The sequence below is a fragment of the Eptesicus fuscus genome, chromosome 15 (genome assembly GCF_027574615.1).
Source record: "Eptesicus fuscus isolate TK198812 chromosome 15, DD_ASM_mEF_20220401, whole genome shotgun sequence".
NCBI lineage: Eukaryota > Metazoa > Chordata > Mammalia > Chiroptera > Vespertilionidae > Eptesicus > Eptesicus fuscus.
This window is the reverse complement of record NC_072487.1, coordinates 30,121,783-30,132,597: the sequence shown is the minus strand read 5'-3', so window position 1 is coordinate 30,132,597 and position 10,815 is coordinate 30,121,783.

The following is a 10,815-nucleotide window of genomic DNA, read 5'->3' as shown; positions in this document are numbered from 1 at the left end:
CCTCTGCTGGTTACTGAAAATTCTTTGCTCCCGCGCGCCACAGTCCCGTCAGTGCTCACATCTGCTGCTGGCACCAGCCCCGCTCACACCCACTGCTGGCGCCAGAGCCACTGCTCGCATCCGCTGCCAGTGCCTGTCTCCGGTCCTAATCGCTTGGCGTCGTCAGTGGGTGCGAGCAATGGCTGCTGGCCCAGATTGCCCCTGAGGGCTTCTCCACCTCCCCCTGTTCCTGAGGGCAGTAGGCACCACTCATACCCACTGACAGCATCGGCCCCACTCGCTCTACGCCATCAGCGTGTGGGAGCGGCAGCAGCGGGAGCGGGGCTGCTAGCAGAGAGGGGATTGGGGGAGGGGGGCACGGCGGGAGGGCCAGGGTGGGGGGCACAGAGGATGGGCCAATACCCGCCCCTGTGCCCACCGCAGCCTTGCGGCCCACAGTTTCTTTCAAAGTGCACGAATTTGTGCACTGGGCCCTAGTCCTATATAATAAAGAAGTAATATGCAAATTTACCCTCACGTCCTCGCAAAAAATGTCCGCTCCCATGTGGTCAAAGATGGCAGCCACAAGATGGCTGGCAGGGGAGGGTAGTTGGGGGGGACCAGGCCTGCAGGGAAGGGCAGTTAGGAGCTACCAGGCCAGCAGGGAAGGGCAGTTGGGGGGGGACCAGGCCTGCAGGGGAGGGCAGTTAGGGGTGACCAGGCTGATAGGGGTGGGCAGCTGGGGACAATCAGGCTGGCAGGGGAGCAGTTAGGCATTGATCAGGCTGGCAGGGGAGTGGTTAGGGGGTGATCAGGCTGGCAGGCAGGCACGCGGTTGGGAGCCAGCAGTCCCAGATTGGAGAGGGTGCAGGCTGGGCTGAGGGACACCTCCTCCCCCAGTGCACAAATTTTGTGCACCGCGCCTCTAGTATAATATAAAAGTCACCATTTTACAATGCACAACTCAGTGACATTTGGTACATTTACACTGTTGTGCAACCATCATCACTTTTAAATTTGATAACATTATCATCACCCAATAGGAAACTCCATACCCATTAAGCAGTTACCTCTCCTTCTTTCTCTTCCCCCAGTCCCTGGCAACCACTAACCTGCTTTCTGTCTCTATGGATTGCCTATTCTGGACATTTCATATACATGGATTCATATAACATAAAGCCTTTTGTATCTAACTTCTTTCACATAGCATAATCTTTCCAAGGTTCATTTATATTTTAGCATGTATCAGTATTTCATTCCGATTTATGGCTAAATAACATTACATTGTATGGACATACCACATTTCCTTTATCCATTCATTGGTTTATAGAAATAAAGGATTTTTTTTTCACCTTTTGGCTATTGAAAATAGTGCTGCTATGAATATTCTTGTACATTTTTTTAAACACTTGCTTTTCAGTTCTTTTGAGTACATACTTAGAAGGGGAATTGCAAGATCATATAATAATTTTATGACCTAACTTACTGAGGAACCATTAAAATGTTTAAAATAGTGCCTACCTGCTGGTGTCTTTCTCTATCAAAGTTATAACAGATGAAAATAAGTTAATAGAACTGCATCATGAAGGACTGGGTCTAAATGCAAAGAATATAATGAGTTGTTTGATTATTAAAGAGGCTGCTAAAAATGTTCAGCAAGTCTCTTAGAGGTGGGCAAGGTATTGACATGTCTAGGATCACTTAGAGGAGTTAATAAAAATACTCTTAAGACTTAACTTTCTGGATACTCTCTATGTTCAGGCATGGTGGGAAATGGAAGTAAAATAATTGATAAAGGTTGTTGGTACCACAGGCACTTACTTCTACAAGGATAAACAAATGACAAAGAAAAATCAAGCCACCAAGTCGATTCTTGGCTCCCTAGCCCTTCCATGCTGACAGTGGGTCCAGGACGCTTTCTACACTCAGTTCTCCAGGGGGACACACTGGTTTTAGGTTTGTTCACAAACTTAAATGAGACCAATAAATCCTGTTATAGACTGGCAGAAAGATCTTCTTTTTCTTTTCTTCCCTCAACTGTAATTCTATTTTCATAACTCTGAGCAGGCTGAATTTTAATTCAGTTTTAGTTCTTCATTGCTTGAGCAAGAAGGGTCACTTATTTATTAACTCAGTAAAGCATTTAATGGATGCTGAGAGTTGTGGCACAAAACAATTAAAAAATGCTCCTATAGCTTTAACAATTCTTTCTTTTTTCTATAAATCTTCATAATATGTGCACATGCACACATATCCCACCTTATTCCTAAAAGAATTTCAGGTAGGCTGCTGTTTAAATCTTTAGACTTCTCATGTGTGTTTTGTTTCTACTTCAGTTTCTTCCTTAAGATCATTAAGAATGTAGGGCAGCAGGGAGAGGAGGATTTGAAAAAGAGTAGCCTCTATAAACACCATTGGTGGGATTTACATGCAACAATTATTTCTGGGGTGTTTGCCTAATTGTGACATTTTTTCTCTCCTTCATTTCATCTATATTTGTTCATTGCAAAAGCCTCATTTTCTCCATATGATTATTTATTATATTAGTTACGTAAATATGGCATCATGGACATTTTTTATTTTGTGGGTTATAATGTAGTACCATCATTATTTATTTTATTGGTTAAATTGTTTTGGCTATTGGGAGCTCCTTCCATTTGGCTCCTATGTCCTTTTGATACACCCATCTTTTATTGAATACTTGCTTATTTTCTGGAGTCATAAGATATTACATATCTATTAACCCTGCCCCAGGTCTGGAATTAACCACTTATTCAAGGAGTCTGGTTCCTTTTGTTAGAGAATGGTATTTAGAAATGGAGATCAGGGCTCTAGGTGGGCTTATTGCTATGGCCATTGTTCCTTGGTCCTCTCAGCAAGGACATGCACATATACTACTAACCCGTGCATATTCATACACTCATACCTATTTCTACATCTGCCTGTAAGTATATACAGAGTGGGTCAAAAGTAGGTTTACAGTTGTTCATGTGGAAAATAATACAGTTTATATAATCAAAGGCTAATATGCAAATCAACCAAACGACCGGTTGCTCTGATATGCACTGACCACCAGGGGGCAGACGCTCAATGCAGGAGCTACCCCCTGGTGGTCAGTGCGCTCCCACAGGGGGAGCGCCACTCAGCCAGAAGCCCTGAGCCAGGCTAACAGCTGGCGAGTGCAGCAGCGGGCACGGGAGCCTCTCCCACCTCTATAGCAACACTACGGATGTCCAACTGCCAGCTTAGGCCCACTCCCCGCTAAGCCGTCAGTCGAACATCCCCTGAGGGCTCCCGGACTGCGAGAGGGCCCAGGCCCAGCTGAGGGACCCCTCCCCCACACCCCGTGTGCACAAATTTCATGCACTGGGCCTCTAGTAATTAATAAATAACAATACAGGAATAAACTGTTGTTGGTGTACTCACAACTGTAGACCTACTTTTGCCCCACCCTATATTCTAAACCATGAGTTCCTACTGATACCTCTGATTCTAATCCAGAATTATATTTTAGTGGAGCTTTTACCCTTCTTTATTTGCAATTCTTTCTCAGACAGTGAGAAGCTTTTTCTAGAGGCCCCCTGAATTCCTTGGCTCATGTTCCCTTCCTTCCTCTCTAAGCCAGCAGTGTGGCATCTACATGTCTCTCCAACTCTAACTCTCTTGCCTCCATTGTTCACTTATAAGGACCCTTGTGATTATATTGGGTTTGTGTGAATAATCCTGGATAATCTCCTCATCTCAAAATCCTTTAGTTAATCACATCTACAAACTCACTTTTTTGCCTTGTAAGGTAATATATCCACAGGTTCAGGACATAGATTTTTCTCCCCTTACTTTATTTTATTTTAATTTTTCCAATCACCATTTACCCTCTTCAAACACTCCCACCCCACCCCCCACCCTGCCCAATCACCACACTGTTTTCCGTGTCCATGAGTTCTTTCTCATTTTTCTTTTTTATTCAATCATTCCACCCATCCCAAAAGACACCTTCCCCACCAGAGTTGTCTGCCTGCTCTCTATCTATGAGTCTGTCTCTACTTTGCTTGTTAATTCAGTTTGTTTATTTTTTAGGATGTGAATTTTTTTGGCAGGGCACTATTCTTTTTTTTTTTTTTTTTTTTTTTCAGAGAGGAAGGAAGGGAAAGGGAGAGAGAGAGATAGAAACATCAATGATGAGCCCTAGCTGATTTGGCTCAGTGGATAGAGCATCAGCCTGTGGGCTGAAGGAGCCTGGGTTTGATTCTAGTCAAGGACACATGCTCAGGGATTGTGGGCTAAATCCCAGTGTGGGGCCTGCATGAGGCAGCCAATCAATGATTCCCTCTCATCATTGATGTTTCTATCTCTCCCTCTCTCTTTTACTCCCTGAAATCAATAAAAATATTTTTTAAAAATAAAAGAAACATCAATGATGAAAGAGAATCATTGATTGGCCGCCTCCTGCACATCCCCCATTAGGGACTGAGCCCACAACCCAGACATGTGCCTGACAGGGAATCAAACCATGACCTCTAGGTTCATAGGTTGACACTCAACTACTGATTCACATGGGCAAGGCGTGGCAAGGCACCATTCTGCCTACCATGGGTACTTATTATTTCCAATATTTGCTACTATAAACAATGCTACAAAAAATAACCTTGCACTTTCATATTTTGTGCTGTTGGAGGTCTATCTTCAAGGTAGATTTCCAGAAGTGGGATTGCTGGGTCAAAGGCGGGTGTCTTGGTATTTTTGTTAGGTATTGCCACATTTTCTTGCCTAGGATATGACTACCACCATGACCCACTTTTAGTTAGGAATTTTTATGTTCAAACCACCTTATTTGGTTACTTTTGGTCTCTGAGTTTGTGCAGTCCTCCCCTGGGCTTTCAGGTTTAGTATGTGCCCCCCTTTTTAGTCACACATACCGCTCAAGCAAAAGGGACCAAGAGGCCCTATTTTACTTCACCTAATTCAAGAAATTCTAGGCATTCTATGTGTATTATAAAATGTCAAACTTTCTCTCTTAATTCAGGTATTTTACCACCAACGTAACCACATGTTGAAATAGCCATTATTTATCTTTGGGTTCTATCCTGCCTCTTCTCCATTTTACTCGCTTTTTTGTATGAGGATCAATGTGACCAGTGTCATCAAACCCAGGGATTCCCTAAGGCTGAACCACCAATTAGGGCATGTTATCTCAGTACCACCTGATCAGTTTCAAAAATGCAAATTTCTGGACCCCACCCATGGAGATTTTGAATGAGGACATCAGGGGTAGTGCTCAGACATTTCTATTTTTTTCAAGTTCCCCAGGGGATTCTGATATGCAGCCAGATTTGGGAACCACTGATCTGACCCCAAAACATGAGCCAGCTGTTTCCTCCTGCCCATGACTGTATATGAGGCGATGAATCATCATTTGAGTCCACGTGAGAACTTCTGATTTCCTTTACCTGAGGTTGAGGTCAGATATCCCCTCCACTCTGACCAAGCAATGCATCTGCTTCCCCAAATCTTAAGACCAAAAGGCATTGGTTTTGGCTTCAGGAGGTAGATTCCCCCTTTCATTTAGTCCTGATCATGTTGTCCTGATCAGCCCTGGTTAGGCAGTCCCTGGGTAAAACAGCTGTGTGATATCGTGATTTATAATTAGAAATACATGTTTGGCCCAGCTGGTGTGGTTCAGTGGTTGAATGTCAACCCATGAACCAGGAGGGCACAGTTCTATTCCCAGTCAGGGCACATGCCCAGGTTGTGGGCTTAATCTCTGGTACAGGGCATGCAGGGGGCAGTCAATCAATGATTCTCTCTTATTGACTAGAGGCCCAGTGCATGAATTCATGCACAGGTGGGGTCCCTCGGGATGGCTGTGGGGATCAGGCCCCAGCTCGCACCCCCAAGTTTGCAGCCCCAGCCTTGAAGCTTTGAGTCCCACCTGGCACCCTGCCATGGCCTGGCACTTACCCCTTACCTGCTCCACCATCCCACCTGCATGGTGACCGATCAGGGCCGGGCCCTCCCCCCGCAATGCCCCCATCCAGCTCCCTCAGTGCCTGGGAGCTGGGCGGCGGCCCTGCCCCCCCTACCGCCACCACTAGTCACCATCTGTGGGGCGATCAGTGGGGCAATCGGGCCCCCACTTGCACCTACCTTGGTCTGGCACCACCCACTCACCTGCTCCACCATCCTGCCTTGGTCCCGCTCTCATTGGGGCCCATCAGGGCCGGCAACGCCCGCCTCCACTGCCGCCTGCTGCCAGCGCCACGTCACCGATGCCCGCCATGTTCCATGCCACCCCCTGGTGGTCAGCGCGCATCATAGCAAGAGGTCAAACTCCCAGTCGAACTCCCAGTAGAACAATTTGCATATTAGGCTTTTATTATATAGGATGTTTCTCTTTCCCTCTCTCTTCCTTCTCTGAGATCAATAAAAATATATTTTAAAAAAGGAGAAATAGCATTTAAAATATATTTTAAAAAAGGAGAAATAGCAGACATCCTGGCAGGGGATAGGGGCTGGAGGTTAAACCAATCACCATTGCCAATGATTTAATCAGTTATAGCTGTGAATGAAGCCTCGTAAAAAACGTAAAAGGAAAGGGTTCAGAGAGCTTCCAGGTTGGGGAAGCAGTGCACTTCCATGTGCCACTGTGTTGGGCCCAAACTCTGTTGTTTGGGAAGCGCCTTTGTTTGGGATATCAATATCGCCCCATGTATCTTTTCATCTGGCTGGTGATTCATATCCTTTATTATCCTTTGTAATAAGTTAGTAATCTAGTGAGTAAATGTTTGTGGTTTTTGTTGTTGTGTGTTTTTTTTTTTTTGAGTTCTGTGAGCTGCTCTAGCAAGTTAATCAAACCCAAGGTCAGGGTCATGGGAACCTTCAGTCTGTAGCTGATCAGCCAGAAGTACAGATCATATCTGGACTTCTGATTGGCATCTGAAGTGGAGAGCATCTTATGGAATCTGATTCTGTTTCCAGAAAGATCGTGTCAGAATTGAGTTGAATTGTGAGACACACAACTGGTGTCCAAAAATTGCTTCATCGATGGTATGGGAAAAACCCAGACACTGGAACTGGGTTCAGAATTTTAGACAGGCTCTGGGGATCCTTTGATCCCAGGTTGCTGGGACCACACCAGGTTCATCTTATAGCCAGCCCAGACTTCTGGGTCCAGCAGAGGAGATGCACCAAGATCAGGAAAAGAAGAGACTTTGGGAAGCATGTAGATTATTTAGTTCCTTAGGTCTGCCTTGTTCTTCTCCCCTCAACCACCTGCAAAATGAGGTCAGACTTGGCTCGGCATGCAGCAGGAGGTGAATCTCGGGCACTTAAGCTTTTGTGTGTTTTAGAATTGTCTGAAGGAACAGAGACCCACTTGAGTAAAAAGCGTAATTGCACATTGGTATCCAGCCAAACCTGAGGCTACGACCACAACCCAGACTGCAGAAGGGACTGGAACAAAGAACAGGATGCTAGTCAGAGCTGCCTCTCTTTCTTGTCTGCTTCTTTCTTCAGTTACTCTCTTAAGAACTTCTTGGCTACATGGCTAAGCATACTCTCCGCCTTCTCACATGCACATCAGCTCCCACAGTTACATTCTGCACTTTCTTCCACATGAGGTAACTGACTCACTATCTCTTAGGCCCACTTCAAATGCCCAGGGAAAAGAATCTGATAAGCATGGGCGTAGGAAGTAAAGTGATATAGCACAGATATGGCCACTAGAAACCAATTTTATGATCTGGATAAGTTTCTAGAGAAGAGGTGGGTCCCTGTGCCCTAACAAGACACAAAGGTATTGTTTACCTTGGATGGGATGCAGGGACAGGTGCCTGATCTTCTGCTCTAAACCAGAAGAGCTGCTGCAATGGCAGAAACCCTTCTGAGAATCTGAACTGTAATTGCAGCCCAGGGCTGTTAGCCAGGCCTCAGCCCCAAGTAGAGGCATCTGTCTTCTCTCCATGACCTCTTTTAGTCAGAGCACCCGTCCCCTTTCTGAGAGAAGTTTCCCTGCCTTCTCCTTTTGTCCAAAAGGGCACCCATGGGAGCCAGATTTTGTTGTTGTTGTTCTGTGTGACCCACCTCTCACAACTGCTCAGTGGGCTAAAGAACAGTGGATTTAGATGTGGGCTCATGACACAGGGTATGGCTGGCTTCGGGAGACTGTCAACCAATCAGATGCTCAAAACGGAAGAAGTTAGGCCAGCGCTGAAGGGTTATGAAGTTCCTAGACTCGTGATAGGAAATGTGGTGTTGAGGCAGCAGAAACTCAGAGAAAGCAAAACCAACAAGGAAGAGAAAAGAGGTTCCGACTAGAGAGAAAGAATAAGGAAGTCAGCAGTGCAGGGAGGACAGACGAGGTGTGCAGAGAGAAGCAGAGACAAACAGAGGGAGAGACAACGCCATGAGCTGGTGCTGGTGTGGTCTTGCTTCTGACCGTCAGGGGCGCCACCCATCCTTATGTCACCGATTTGATTGAGCAAACTGAGTTCATTAAAATGTTTTACTTTTCCAGTAACTGTTGTCAAGAATATTCTGTTAACCCTCCCAGCCTGCAAGGTAGAGAATGACCTTCATCATTATCTCAGTTCAGCTTCATAATGTGCAGGTCACATGTTATGGCAGTCCAGTCCCATGTTTCCTAATAGCTTTTTGAGACATAATTCACATACCATACAATCCACCCATTTAAAGTGTACCCTTCAGTGGTTTTTAGTAAATGCACAGAATTGTACAACAATCACTTTAAAAACATTTTCATCATACCGAAATGAAACCCCATTCACTTTGTCAGTCACCCCTCTACCCCTCCCCCCTTCTTCCACTTCCAGGCAACCACTACTTATTTTCTGTCTCTATGGATTTGTCTGTTATGGACATGTCATATAAATGGAATTATATAATATATGGTCTTTGTGACTGGCTTCTTTCACTGAACATGATGTTTTCAAGGTTCACCTGCATTGTAGCATGTATTAGTAGGTCATTCCTTTTTAAGGCTGAATTATATTCTACTCTATGGATGTACCCACATTTATTAGTCCATTCATCACTTGCTGGACAGTTGAACTCTCTGCTTTTTGGCTATTGTGAATAATGCTGCTGTAACAATTCATGTACAGGTTTTTGTGTGCACAAATATTTCTATCTCTCCTGGATCTATACCTCAGAGTAGTATGCTGGGTCATACAGTGACTTTATGTTTAACATTTTGGAGAACTGCCAGAGTTCCATCCCACTTGAAATTCCAATCATATATCCTTTTCAGATCCCCTGCTCTCTTCCCAGAACAGGCTAAATTTCTGGCTGTGCCCTCGAGTGGGGAGGGACATGCCCCCAGGCTCCGTCTGTTTCAGTCTGAAGTCAAGTGGCTTGTTAAGGGCCCAGAACTGTGTCCCTTATTTCCCTTCCTTCTGCTTCGTCTGAAGTCACAAAAACTGTTGGGGTCTTCTGTGGTCACTGAGAGCTCAGCGACCTGAGATGAAGACTGCCCCGATTTTCTTTATCTTTGAAAACAGCCCTACAGCTCTTCATGCCCTCCAGATATGGGGTACTCCAATGAACCTCCCCATTCAGAAACTTCAGGCAAGAAGCAGATGCTGATCTCTATGTAGGAACACCCTACAACTTCAAGGATGTGTGTCCAGCGTCCTCTTTTCCCCAAGAATGAGAGGGGAAGAGGACAGGATACCTTCCCTCTAGGCCCCAGAATCTCCTCCTCATCACTAATCTCCCCCTTTTATTTTTCACTAGAGGCCCGGTGCACGAAATTCGTGCACAGGGGGGTGGTCCCTCAGCCCGGCCTGCCCCTTCTCACAGTCCGGGAGCCCTCAGGGGATGTCCTACTGACAGCTTAGGCCCACTCTACATGTGGAGCGGGCCTAAGCCACAGTCTAGCCTCCCTCTGCCTGAGGTGACCAGCTGATCAGGGAAAGGCACCGCCCTCATCACCCCCTTGCTGCTGCTGCCTCTGGCCTCCCTCTGCAGGAGGCAACCTGGCGATCAGGGGAAGGCGACACCCCCATCACGCCTCTGCTGCTGCCACTGGCAGTGGCGAGGCTGCCTGAGCCTCGGCTTTCACAGCCACTGTGGCTTGCCTGAGCCTCGCCTGGCCCTCGCCTGATCCTTGGGCCCTCTCAACAGCAGTGGCCATCGGCAGCTTGCCTGAGCCCTGAGCCAGCCCTGGGCAACTGGCAGTGGCCATCGGCAGCTTGCCTGAGCCCCGGGCCGGCCCTGGGCAAGTGGCAGCCACCATCGCATCCCCAATGCTGTGAGTCCTCACCCACCCACCTGCTGCACACTTAGCCTGCTGATCAGTCGTTATGTGAGGACGTCCTGACCAATTTGCATATTACCCTATTATTAGTATAGATTGTTAAAGGCCAGTGAACCAGTTCAACCTCTCCAATCCCCACCTCTTCTCTACTCTCATTTCCTGACCCAATCCTATACCTGGAAGACTCACCTGAGGAATTAGGCCTTACTGAAATTTGTGACTTCAGTAACCTTTTTCTCAACACAGAGCTATCTCTGCAATTATTTTTTCCTGTTCAGGAAATGCTGGAGCAGGAAAAATACCTAATCAGTAGCTTACATCAACCCATTAAACTGAAAGTAAGCCTCCCTTTTATCTGAATTCCTTTCAAGAAATGAGCCAAACCTAAACCTTTTTTCTTCTAAAAACAAGCAACCATCTCAGTTGCTCTGGTCAGAATATCTACCCACACCTTCCTTCCCTCACTGTGAGGCCAGGCCTTCCTTACAAAGGTCAGGTGGGATTCCAAGCCAAGCGTTTGACTTTTGGTGTGATAAATGACTGATCTCTATTCCCTGGGCTGA